This window comes from Triticum urartu, chromosome 4, assembly GCF_003073215.2.
Source record: "Triticum urartu cultivar G1812 chromosome 4, Tu2.1, whole genome shotgun sequence".
NCBI classification, from domain to species: Eukaryota; Viridiplantae; Streptophyta; class Magnoliopsida; order Poales; family Poaceae; genus Triticum; species Triticum urartu.
Window position 1 is genome coordinate 119,979,577 of NC_053025.1, and position 12,542 is coordinate 119,992,118.

A 12,542-nucleotide genomic window follows, 5' to 3' on the forward strand; every position below is an offset into this window, starting at 1 on the left:
GAAGCAGCTATGTAGTCTGCTTCACATGTAGATCCCGCCACGACACTCTGCTTGGAACTGCACCAACTGACAGCTCCACCATTTAATAAAAACACGTATCCGGTTTGTGACTTAGAGTCATCCGGATCAGTGTCAAAGCTTGCATCAACATAACCATTTACGACGAGCTCTTTGTCACCTCCATATACGAGAAACATATCCTTAGTCATTTTCAGGTATTTCAGTATGTTCTTGACCGCTATCCAGTGATCCACTCCAGGATTACTTTGGTACCTCCCTACTAAACTAATAGCAAGGCACACATCAGGTCTGGTACACAGCATTGCGTACATGATAGAACCTATGGCTAAAGCATAGGGAACGACTTTCATTTCCTCTCCATCTTCTGTAGTGGTCGGGCATTGAGTCTGACTCAACTTCACACCTTGTAACACATGCAAGAACCCTTTATTTGCCTGATCCATTTTGAACTTCTTCAAAACATTATCAAGGTATGTGCTTTGTGAAAGTCCAATTAAGCGTCTTGATCTATCTCTATAGATCTTGATGCCCAATATATAAGCAGCTTCATCGAGGTCTTTCATTGAAAAATTCTTATTCAAGTATCCGTTTATGCTATTCATAAATTCAGTATCATTTCCGATCAACAATATGTCATCTACATATAATATCAGAAATGCTACAAAGCTCCCACTCACTTTCTTGTAAATACAGGCTTCTCCAAAAGTTTGTATAAAACTATGTGCTTTGATCATACTATCAAAGCGTATATTCCAACTCCGAGAGGCTTGCACCAGTCCATAAATGGATCGCTGGAGCTTGCACACTTTGTTAGAACCTTTTGGATCGACAAAACCTTCTGGTTGCATCATATATAACTCTTCTTTAAGATATCCATTAAGGAATGCAATTTTGGCATCCATTTGCCAAATTTCATAATCATAAAATGCGGCAATTGCTAACATGATTCGTACGGACTTAAGCATCGCTACGGGTGAGAAGGTCTCATCGTCGTCAACTCCTTGAACTTGTCAAAAACCTTTTGCAACAAGTCGAGCTTTGTAGACAGTAACATTACCGTCAGCATCAGTCTTCTTCTTGAAGATCCATTTATTCTCTATGGCCTGCCGATCATCGGGCAAGTCAAATAAAGTCCACACTTTGTTCTCATACATGGATCCCATCTCAGATTTCATGGCCTCAAGCCATTTTGTGGAATCTAGGCTCATCATCACTTCCTCATAGTTCGTAGGTTCATCATGGTCAAGTAATATGACCCCCAGAATAGGATTACCGTACCACTCTGGTGCGGATCTTACTCTGGTTGACCTATGAGGTTCGGTAGTAACTTGATCAGAAGTTTCATGATCATCATCATTATCTTCCTCACTTACTGGTGTAGGAATCACTAGAACTGATTTCAGTGATGAACTACTTTCCAATAAGGGAGCAGGTACAATTACCTCATCAAGTTCTACTTTCCTCCCACTCACTTCTTTCGAGAGAAACTCCTTCTCTAGAAAGGATCCATTCTTAGCAACGAATATCTTGCCTTCGGATCTGTGATAGAAGGTGTACCCAATAGTCTCCTTTGGGTATCCTATGAAGACACATTTCTCCGATTTGGGTTCGAGCTTATCAGGTTGAAGCTTTTTCACATAAGCATCGCAGCCCCAAACTTTAAGAAATGACAACTTGGTTTTCTTGCCAAACCACAGTTCATAAGGTGCCGTCTCAATGGATTTAGATGGTGCCCTATTTAACGTGAATGCAACCTCTCTAAAGCATAACCCCAAAACGATAGTGGTAAATTAGTAAGAGACATCATAGATCACACCATATCTAGTAAAGTACGATTACAATGTTCGGACACACCATTACGTTGTGGTGTTCCGGGTGGCGTGAGTGACGAAACTATTTCGCATTGTTTCAAAAGAAGACCAAACTCGTAACTCAAATATTCTCCTCCACGATTAGATCGTATAAACTTTATTTTCTTGTTACGATGATTTTTCACTTCACTCTGAAATTCTTTGAACTTTTCAAATGTTTCAGACTTATGTTTCATTAAGTAGATATACCCATATCTGCTTAAATCATCTGTGAAGGTGAGAAAATAATGATATGTGCCACGAGCCTCAACATTCATTGGACCACATACATCTATATGTATGATTTCCAACAAATCCGTTGCTCTCTCCATAGTACCAGAGAACGGCGTTTTAGTCATCTTACCCATGAGGCACGGTTCGCAAGTACCAAGTGATTCATAATCAAGTGGTTCCAAAAGTCCATCAGTATGGAGTTTCTTCATGCGCTTTACACCGATATGACCTAAACGGCAGTGCCATAAATAAGTTGCACTATCATTATCAACTCTTCATCTTTTGATTTCAACATTATGAATATGTGTATCACTACAATCGAGATTCAATAAAAGTAGACCACTCTTCAAGGGTGCATGACCATAAAAGATATTACTCATATAAATAGAACAACCATTATTCTCAAATTTAAATGAATAACCGTCTCGCATCAAACAAGATCCAGATATAATGTTCATGCTCAACGCTGGCACCAAATAACAATTATTTAGGTCTAATACTAATCCCGAAGGTAGATGTAGAGGTAGCGTGCCAACCGCAATCACATCGACTTTGGAACCATTTCCCATCATCCCCTCGTCCTTAGCCAATATTCGCTTAATCCATAGCCCCTGTTTCGAGTTGCAAATGTTAGCAACAGAACCAGTATCAAATACCCAGGTGCTACTACGAGCATTAGTAAGGTACACATCAATAACATGTATATCACATATACCTTTGTTCACTTTGCCATCCTTCTTATTTGCCAAATACTTGGGGCAGTCCCGCTTCGAGTGACCAGTCTGCTTGCAGTAGAAGCACTCAGTCTCAGGCTAAGGTCTAGACTTGGGTTTCTTCTCCTGAGCAGCAACTTGTTTACCGTTCTTCTTGAAGTTCCCCTTCTTCTTCCCTTTGCCCTTTTTCTTGAAACTGTGGTCTTATTGACCATCAACACTTGATGCTCCTTCTTGATTTCTACCTCCGCAGCTTTTCAGCATTGCAAAGAGCTTCAGGAATAGTCTTATTCATCCCTTGCATATTATAGTTCATCACGAAGCTTTTGTAGCTTGGTGGCAGTGATTGAAGAACTCTGTCAATGACACTATCAACAGGAAGATTAACCCCCAGTTGAGTCAAGTGATTATGATACCCAGACATTTTGAGTATATGTTCACTGACATAACTATTCTCCTCCATCTTGCAGCTATAGAACTTATTGGAGACTTCATATCTCTCAATCCGGGCATTTGCTTGAAATATTAACTTCAACTCATGGAACATCTCATATGCTCCATGACATTCAAAACGTCATTGAAGACCCGGTTCTAAGCCGTAAAGCATGGCACACTGAACTATCGAGTAGTCATCAGCTTTCCTCTGCCAGACGTTCATAACATCTGGTGTTGCTCCTGCAGCAGGCTTGGCACTTAGCGGTGCTTACAGGATGTAATTCTTCTGTGCAGCAATGAGGATAATCCTCAAGTTACGGACCCAGTCCATGTAATTGCTACCATCATCTTTCAACTTTGCTTTCTCAAGGAACGCATTAAAATTCAACGGAACAACAGCACGAGCCATCTATCTACAATCAAACATAGACAAGCAAGATACTATCAGGTACTAAGTTCATGATAAATTTAAGTTCAATTAATCATTTTACTTAAGAACTCCCACTTAGAAAGATATCCCTCTAATCCTCTAAGTGATCACGTGATCCAAATCAACTAATCCATGTCCGATCATCACGTGAGATGGAGTAGTATCAATGGTGAACATCAATATGTTGATCATATCTACTATATGATTCACGCTCGACCTTTCAGTCTCCGTGTTCCGAGGCCATATCTGTTATATGCTAGGCTCGTCAAGTTTAACCTGAGTATTCCGCGTGTGCAACTGTTTCGCACCCGTTGTATTTGAACATAGAGCCTATCACACCCGATCATCACGTGGTGTCTCAGCACGAAGAACTTTCGCAACGGTGCATACTCAGGGAGAACACTTGTACTTTGATAATTTAGTGAGGGATCATCTTATAATGCTACCGTCAACCAAAGCAAGATAAGATGCATAAAAGATAAACATCACATGCAATCAATATAAGTGATTTGATATGGCCATCATCATCTTGTACGTGTGATCTCCATCTCCGAAGTACCGTCATGATCACCATCGTCACCGGCGCGACACCTTGATCTCCATCATAGCATCGTTATCATCTCGCCAATCTTATGCTTCCACGATTATCGCTACCGCTTAGTGATAAAGTAAAGCATTACAGCGTGATTGTATTGCATACAATAAAGCGACAACCATATGGCTCCTGCCAGTTGCCGATAACTCGGTTACAAAACATGATCATCTCATACAATAAAATTTAGCATCATGTTTTGACCATATCACATCACAACATGCCCTGCAAAAACAAGTTAGATGTCCTCTACTTTGTTGTTGCAAGTTTTACCTGCCTGCTACGGGCTTAACAAGAACCATTCTTACCTACGCATCAAAACCACAATGATAGTTTGTCAAGTTGGTGCTGTTTTAACCTTCGCAAGGACCGGGCGTAGCCACACTTGGTTCAACTAAAGTTGGAGAAACTGACACCCGCCAGCCACCTGTGTGCAAAGCATGTCGGTAGAACCAGTCTCGCATAAGCGTACACGTAATGTCGGTCCGGGCCGCTTCATCCAACAATACCGCCGAACCAAAGTATGACATGCTGGTAAGCAGTATGACTTATATCGCCCACAACTCACTTGTGTTCTACTCGTGCACAACATCAATGCATAAAACCTAGGCTCGGATGCCACTATTGGGGAACGTAGTAATTTCAAAATTTTCCTATGCACACGCAAGATCATGGTGATGCATAGCAACGAGAGAGGAGAGTGTTGTCTACGTACCCTCGTAGACCGGTAACGGAAGCGTTGACACAACATAGAGGAAGTAGTCATACGTCTTCCCGATTCGACCGATCCAAGTACCGAACGTACGGCACCTCCGAGTTCTGCACACGTTCAACTTGGTGACGTCCCTCGAGCTCCGATCCAGCAAAGTGTTGAGGGAGAGTTTCGTCAGCACGACGGCGTGATGACGGTAATGATGTTCTACCGATGCAGGGCTTCTCCTAAGCACCGCTACGATATGACCGAGGTGGAATATGGTGGAAGGGGGCACCGCACACGGCTAAGGAACGATCACGAAGATCAACTTGTGTGTCCTGGGGTGCCCCCTTGCCCCCGTATATAAAGGAGGGAGAGGGGGAGGTGCGACCGGTCCAAGGGGTGCGCCTGGAGGAGTCCTACTCCCACCAGGAGTAGGACTCCCCCCCTTGCCTTGTTGGAAAAGGAAGGGGAAGGGAGAAAGAGGAAAGGGGGGCGCCGCCCCCCTTCCATGTCCTATTCGGACTAGGGGGGAGGGGGCGCGCGGCCTGCCCTGGCCGGCCCTCCTCTTCTCCCTTAGGGCCCATGTAGGCCCAATAACCCCCCCCCCCCCCCCGGGGGGGGGGGTTCCGGTAACCCCCCGGTACTCCGGTAAAATCCCGATTTCACCCGGAACATTTCCGATATCCAAATATAGGCTTCCAATATATCAATCTTTATGTATCGACCATTTCGAGACTCCTCGTCATGTCCGTGATCACATCTGGGACACCGAACAACCTTCGGTACATCAAAACACAAAAACCCTAATTACGATCGTCACCGAACTTTAAGAGTGCGGACCCTACGGGTTCGAGAACTATGTAGACATGACCGAGACACGTCTCCGGTCAATAACCAATAGCGGAACCTGGATGCGCATATTGGCTCCTACATATTCTATGAAGGTCTTTATCGGTCAGAAGCATAACAATATACGTTGTTCCCTTTGTCATTGGTATGTTACTTGCCCGAGATTCGATCGTCGGTATCTCAATACCTAATTCAATCTCGTTATTGGCAAGTATCTTTACTCGTTCCGTAATACATCATCCCGCAACTAACTTATTAGTTGCAATGCTTGCAAGGCTTGAGTGATGTGCATTACCGAGAGGGCCCAGAGATACCTCTCCGACAATCGGAGTGACAAATCCTAATCTCGAAATACGCCAACCCAACAAATACCTTCGGAAACACCTGTAGAGCACCTTTATAATCACCCAGTTACGTTGTGACGTTTGGTAGCACACAAAGTGTTCCTCCGGTAAACAGGAGTTGCATAATCTCATAGTCATAGGAACATATATAAGTTATGAAGAAAGCAATAGCAACAAACTAAACGATCAAGTGCTAAGCTAATGGAATGGGTCAAGTCAATCACATCATTCTCCTAATGATGTGATCCCGTTAACCAAATAAAAACTCATGTGTATGGTTAGGAAACATAACCATCTTTGATCAACGAGCTAGTCAAGTAGAGGCATACTAGTGACACTCTGTTTGTCTATGTATTCACACATGTATTATGTTTCCGGTTAATACAATTCTAGCATGAATAATAAACATTTATCATGATACAAGGAAATAAATAATAACTTTATTATTGCCTCTATGGCATATTTCCTTCAATGCCCACAACTCCTTTGTGTTCTACTCGTGCATATAACATCTACGCATAAACCTGGCCCTGATGCCACTGTTGGGGAACGCGGTAATTTCAAAAAAATTCCTACGCATACGCAAGATCTATCATGGTGATGCATAGCAATGAGAGGGGAAGAGTGTTTTCCACGTACCCTCGTAGACCGTAAGCGGAAGCGTTATGACAACGCGGTTGATGTAGTCGTACGTCTTCACGATCCGAATGATCCTAGTACCGAAAGTACGGCACCTCCGCGATCTGCACACGTTCGGCTCAGTGACGTCCCACGAATTCTTGATCCAGCTGAGTGTTGAGGGAGAGCTTCGTCAGCACGACGGCGTGATGACGGTGATGATGAAGCTACCGGCGCAGGGCTTCGCCTAAGCACTACAACGATATGACCGAGGTGGATTATGGTGGAGGGGGGCACCGCACACGGCTAAGGGATCAATGATCAACTTGTGTGTCCTAGGGTGCCCCCTACCCCCGCATATAAAGGAGCAAGGGGGAGGTCGGCCGACCCTTGGAGGTGCACCAAGGAGGGGAGGAGTCCTCCTCCTAGTAGGAGTAGGACTCGCACTTTCCTAGTCCAACTAGGAGGAGGAAGGGGGAAGGAAGGAGAGGGAGAGAAGAGAAGGAAAGGGGGGCGCCGCCCCCTGATGACCCACAAGTATAGGGGATCGCAACAGTTTTCGAGGGTAGAGTATTCAACCCAAATTTATTGATTCGACACAAGGGAGCCAAAGAATATTCTCAAGTATTAGCAGCTGAGTTGTCAATTCAACCACACCTGGAAACTTAATATCTGCAGCAAAGTATTTAGTATCAAAGTAATATGATAGTAGTGGTAACAGTAGCAAAGGTAATGATAGCAAAAGTAATGTTTTTGGTATTTTGTAGTGATGATAGCAATAGCAACAGAAAAGTAAATAGGCGAAGAACAATATGTGGAAAGCTCGTAGGCAATGAATAGGTGATAGAGAATTATGCCGGATGTGGTTCATCATGTAACAGTCATAACCTAGGGTGACACAGAACTAGCTCCAATTCATCAATGTAATGTAGGCATGTATTCCGAATATAGTCATACGTGCTTATGGAAAAGAACTTGCATGACATCTTTTGTGCTACCCTCCCATGGCAGCGGGGTCCTTGCGGAAACTAAGGGATATTAAGGCCTCCTTTTAATAGAGTACCGGACCAAAGCATTAACACATAGTGAATACATGAACTCCTCAAACTACGGTCATCACCGGTAAGTATCCCGATTATTGTCACTTTGGGGTTAACAGATCATAACACATAATAGGTGATTATAGACTTGCAAGATAGGATCAATAACTCTCATATATTGATGAAAACATAATAGGTTCAGATCTGAAATCATGGCACTCGGGCCCTAGTGACAAGCATTAAGCATAGCAAAGTCATAGCAACATCAATCTCAAAACATAGTGGATACTAGGGATCAAACCCTAACAAAACTAACTCGATTACATGATGAATCTCATCCAACCCATCACCATCCAGCAAGCCTACGATGGAATTACTCATGCACGGTGGTGAGCATCATGAAATTGGTAATGGAGGAAGGTTGATGATGACGATGGCGACGGATTCCCCTCTCCGGAGCCTCGAACGGACTCCAGATCAGCCCTCTCGAGAGGTTTTAGGGCTTGGCGGTGGCTCTGTATCGTAAAACGCGATGAATCCTTCTCTTTGATTTTTTTCTCCCCGAAAGCAAATATATAGAGTTGGAGTTGAGGTCGGAGAAGCTCCAGGGGGCCCACGAGGTAGGGGCGCGCCCCCACCCTCATGGCTAGGGTGTGGGCCCCCTGGTCTTTATCTTTTGCAAGGATTTTTTATTATTTCCGAAAAGATGTTCCGTGAAGTTTCAGGTCATTCCGAGAACTTTTGTTTCTGCACATAAATAACACCATGGCAATTCTGCTGAAAACAGCGTCAGTTCGGGTTAGTTCCATTCAAATCATGCAAGTTAGAGTCCAAAACAAGGGCAAAAGTGTTTGGAAAAGTAGATACGACGGAGACGTATCAACTCCCCCAAGCTTAAACCTTTGCTTGTCCTCAAGCAATTCAGTTGACAAACTGAAAGTGATAAAGAAAAACTTTTACAAACTCTATTTTCTCTTGTTGTTGTAAATATGTAAAGCCAGCATTCAAGTTTTCAGCAAAGATTATGAACTAACCATATTCACAATAACACATAGGTCTCATGTTTACTCATATCAATGGCATAATCAACTAGCGAGCAATAATAATAAATCTCGGATGACAAGACTTTCTCAAAATAATCATAATATGATATAACAAGATGGTATCTCACTAGCCCTTTCTGAGACCGCAAAACATAAATGCAGAGCACCTTTAAAGATCAAGGACTGACTAGACATTGTAATTCATGGTAAAAGAGATCCAGTCAAGTCATACTCAATGTAAACTAACAGTAATGAATGCAATGACAGTGGTGCTCTCCAACTGGTGCTTTTTAATAGGAGGATGATGACTCAACATAAAAGTAAATAGATAGGCCCTTCGTAGAGGGAAGCAGGGATTTGTAGAGGTGCCAGAGCTCGGTTTTGAAATAGATATGAATAATATTTTGAGCGGTATACTTTCATTGTCAACATAACAACCAAGAGATGGCGATATCTTCCATGCTACACACATTACAGGCGGTTCCCAAACAGAATGGTAAAGTTTATACTCCCCTCCACCAACAAGCATCAATCCATGGCTTGCTCGAAACAGCGAGTGCCTCCAACTAACAAGAGTCCCAGGGGGAGTTTTGTTTGCAATTATTTTGATTTAGTTTGCATAAAGCATGGGACTGGACATCCTGGTGACCAGCCAATTTCTCGTGAGTGAGGAGCGGAGTCCACTCCTCTTGAGAATAACCCGCCTAACATGGAAGATACAGACAACCCTAGTTGATACATGAGCTGTTCAAGCATACAAAACAGGATATTTATTTGAAGGTTTAGTGTTTGGCACATACAAATTTACTTGGAACGGCAGGTAGATACCGTATATAGGTAGGTATGGTGGACTCATATGGAATAACTTTGGGGTTTATGGAGTTGGATGCACAAGAAATATTCCCGCTTAGTACAGGTGAAGGCTAGCAAAAGACTGGGAAGCGACCAGCTAGAGAGCGACAACAGTCATGAACATGCATTAAAATTAATCAACACCGAATGCAAGCATGAGTAGGATATAATCCACCATGAACATAAATATCGTGAAGGCTATGTTGATTTTGTTTCAACTACATGCGTGAACATGTGCCAAGTCAAGTCACTTAAATCATTCGGAGGAGGATACCACCCTATCATACCACATCACAACCATTTTAATAACATATTGGCACGCAAGGTAAACCATTATAAGCTCCTAGCTAATCAAGCATGGCACAAGAAACTATGATATCTAGTTGTCATTGCAAACATGTTTATTCATAATAGGCTGAATCAGGAACGATGAGCTAATCATATTTACAAAAACAAGAGAGGCCGAGTTCATACCAGCTTTTCTCATCTCAGTCAGTCCATCATATATCGTCATAATTGCCTTTCACTTGCACGACCGAATAGTGTGAATAATAATAATAGTGCACGTGCATTGGACTAAGCTGGAATCTGCAAGCATTCAATAAACAGGAGAAGACAAGGCAATATGGGATCTTTTGTTAGATCAACAATAATGCATATAAGAGCCACTTCAACAATTTAATTATGGTCTTCTCCTATCGACCCCCAAAGAAAAGGAAAGAAATAAAACTATTTACACGGGAAAGCTCCCAACAAGCAAAATAAGAACATGAAATGTTTTTGGGTTTTCTTTTTAATTACTACTACAAGCATGGAAATTAAAACTAGCTAAAAGCTACAACTATTTTTTTGGTTTTTCTTAAGGTTTATTAAACACACAAGAAGAAAGCATAAAAGGAAAATAAACTAGCATGGATAATTAAGATAACAGACAGAAAAATACTATTTTTATTTTATTTAATATAAATAACATAAAGTAAAAGGAGGGTACATAAGGTTGTGACTTCTAGTTTCATCCATCTCATGCTCATCAAAAGGAATCCACTAACAAGGTTGATCAAGTCTTGTTAACGAACTCATTCCGAATAACATGGAATTGGAGAAATTTCGAATAACACTATGTTACCTCAATGGCGATATGCAAATCCCCAATAATAAGAATATCATATTTCTTTTTGACAGTAGGTAGAGGAAATTCAAAACCTCCAATAATAATCGATGGAATTTTTCCAATAGAGTTTATACTATGAACTTGAGGTTGTTTTCTCGGAAAGTGTACCGTATGCTCATTACCATTAACATGAAAAGTGACATTGCCTTTAGTGCAATCAATAACAGCCCCTGCAGTATTCAAAAAGGGTCTTCCAAGAATAATAGACATACTATCGTCCTCGGGAATATCAAGAATAACAAAGTCCGTTAAAATAGTAACGTTTGCAACTACAACAGGCACATCCTCACAAATACCGACAGGTATAGCAGTTGATTTATTAGCCATTTGCAAAGATATTTCAGTAGGTGTCAACTTATTCAAATCAAGTCTACGATATAAAGAGAGAGGCATAACACTAACACCGGCTCCAAGATCACATAAAGCAGTTTTAACATAGTTTCTTTTAGTGGAGCATGGTATAGTGGGTACTCCCGGATCTCCAAGTTTCTTTGGTATTCCACCCTTAAAAGTATAATTAGCAAGCATGGTGGAAATTTCAGCTTCCGGTATCTTTCTTTTATTAGTAACAATAACTTTCATGTAGTTAGCATAAGGATTCATTTTAAGCATATCAGTTAATCGCATACGTAAAAAGATAGGTCTAATCATTTCAGCAAAGCGCTCAAAATCCTCATCATCCTTTTTCTTGGATGGTTTGGGAGGAAAAGGCATGGGTTTCTGAACCCATGGTTCTCTTTCTTTACCATGTTTCCTAGCAACAAAGTCTTTCTTATCATAACGTTGATTCTTTGATTGTGGGTAATCAAGATCAACAACAAGTTCAATTTCTATATCATTACCATTACTAGGTTGAGCATCATCATGAACATTATCATTAACATTATTACTAGTTTCAGGTTCATTACCAGATTGTGTTTCAGCATCAAAAATAGAAATATCATTTGGATTCTCAGGTGTTTCAGCAATAGGTTCACTAGAAGCATGCAAAGTCCTATCATTTTTCTTTTTCTTCCTTTTAGAAGGACTAGGTGCATCTATATTATTTCTCTGAGAATCTTGCTCAATTCTCTTAGGGCGGCCTTCAGGATACAGAGGTTCCTGAGTCGTTCTACCAGTTCTAGTAGCCACTCTAACAGCATAATCATTATTCTTACTATTCAATTCATTGAGCAAATCATTTTGAGCCTTAAGTACTTATTCTACTTGAGTGGTAACCATAGAAGCATGTTTACTAATAAGTTTAAGTTCACCTTTGACATTAGCCATATAACCACCCAAGTGTTCAAGCATATTTGAATTGTATTTCAATTTTCTTCCAAAATAAGCATTGAATCTTCTTGATTAGCCATAAATTTATCAAACACATCTAAGCATGGGCTAGCAAACTTAGTAAATGGGATTTCAACTTTATCATATCTATAGAGAGAATTTACCTCTACTACCTGTGTCGGATTATCAAGACCATGTATTTCTTCAATAGGTAATGTATTAAGATCATATATTTCTTCAACAGGCGGTGAATTAAGACCGTGTATTTCTTCAATAGGAGGTAAATCTTAACATCTTCAACTTTAATACCTTTTTCTTTCATAGATTTCTTTGCCTCTTGCATATCTTCAGGACTGAGAAATAGAACACCTCTTTTCTTCG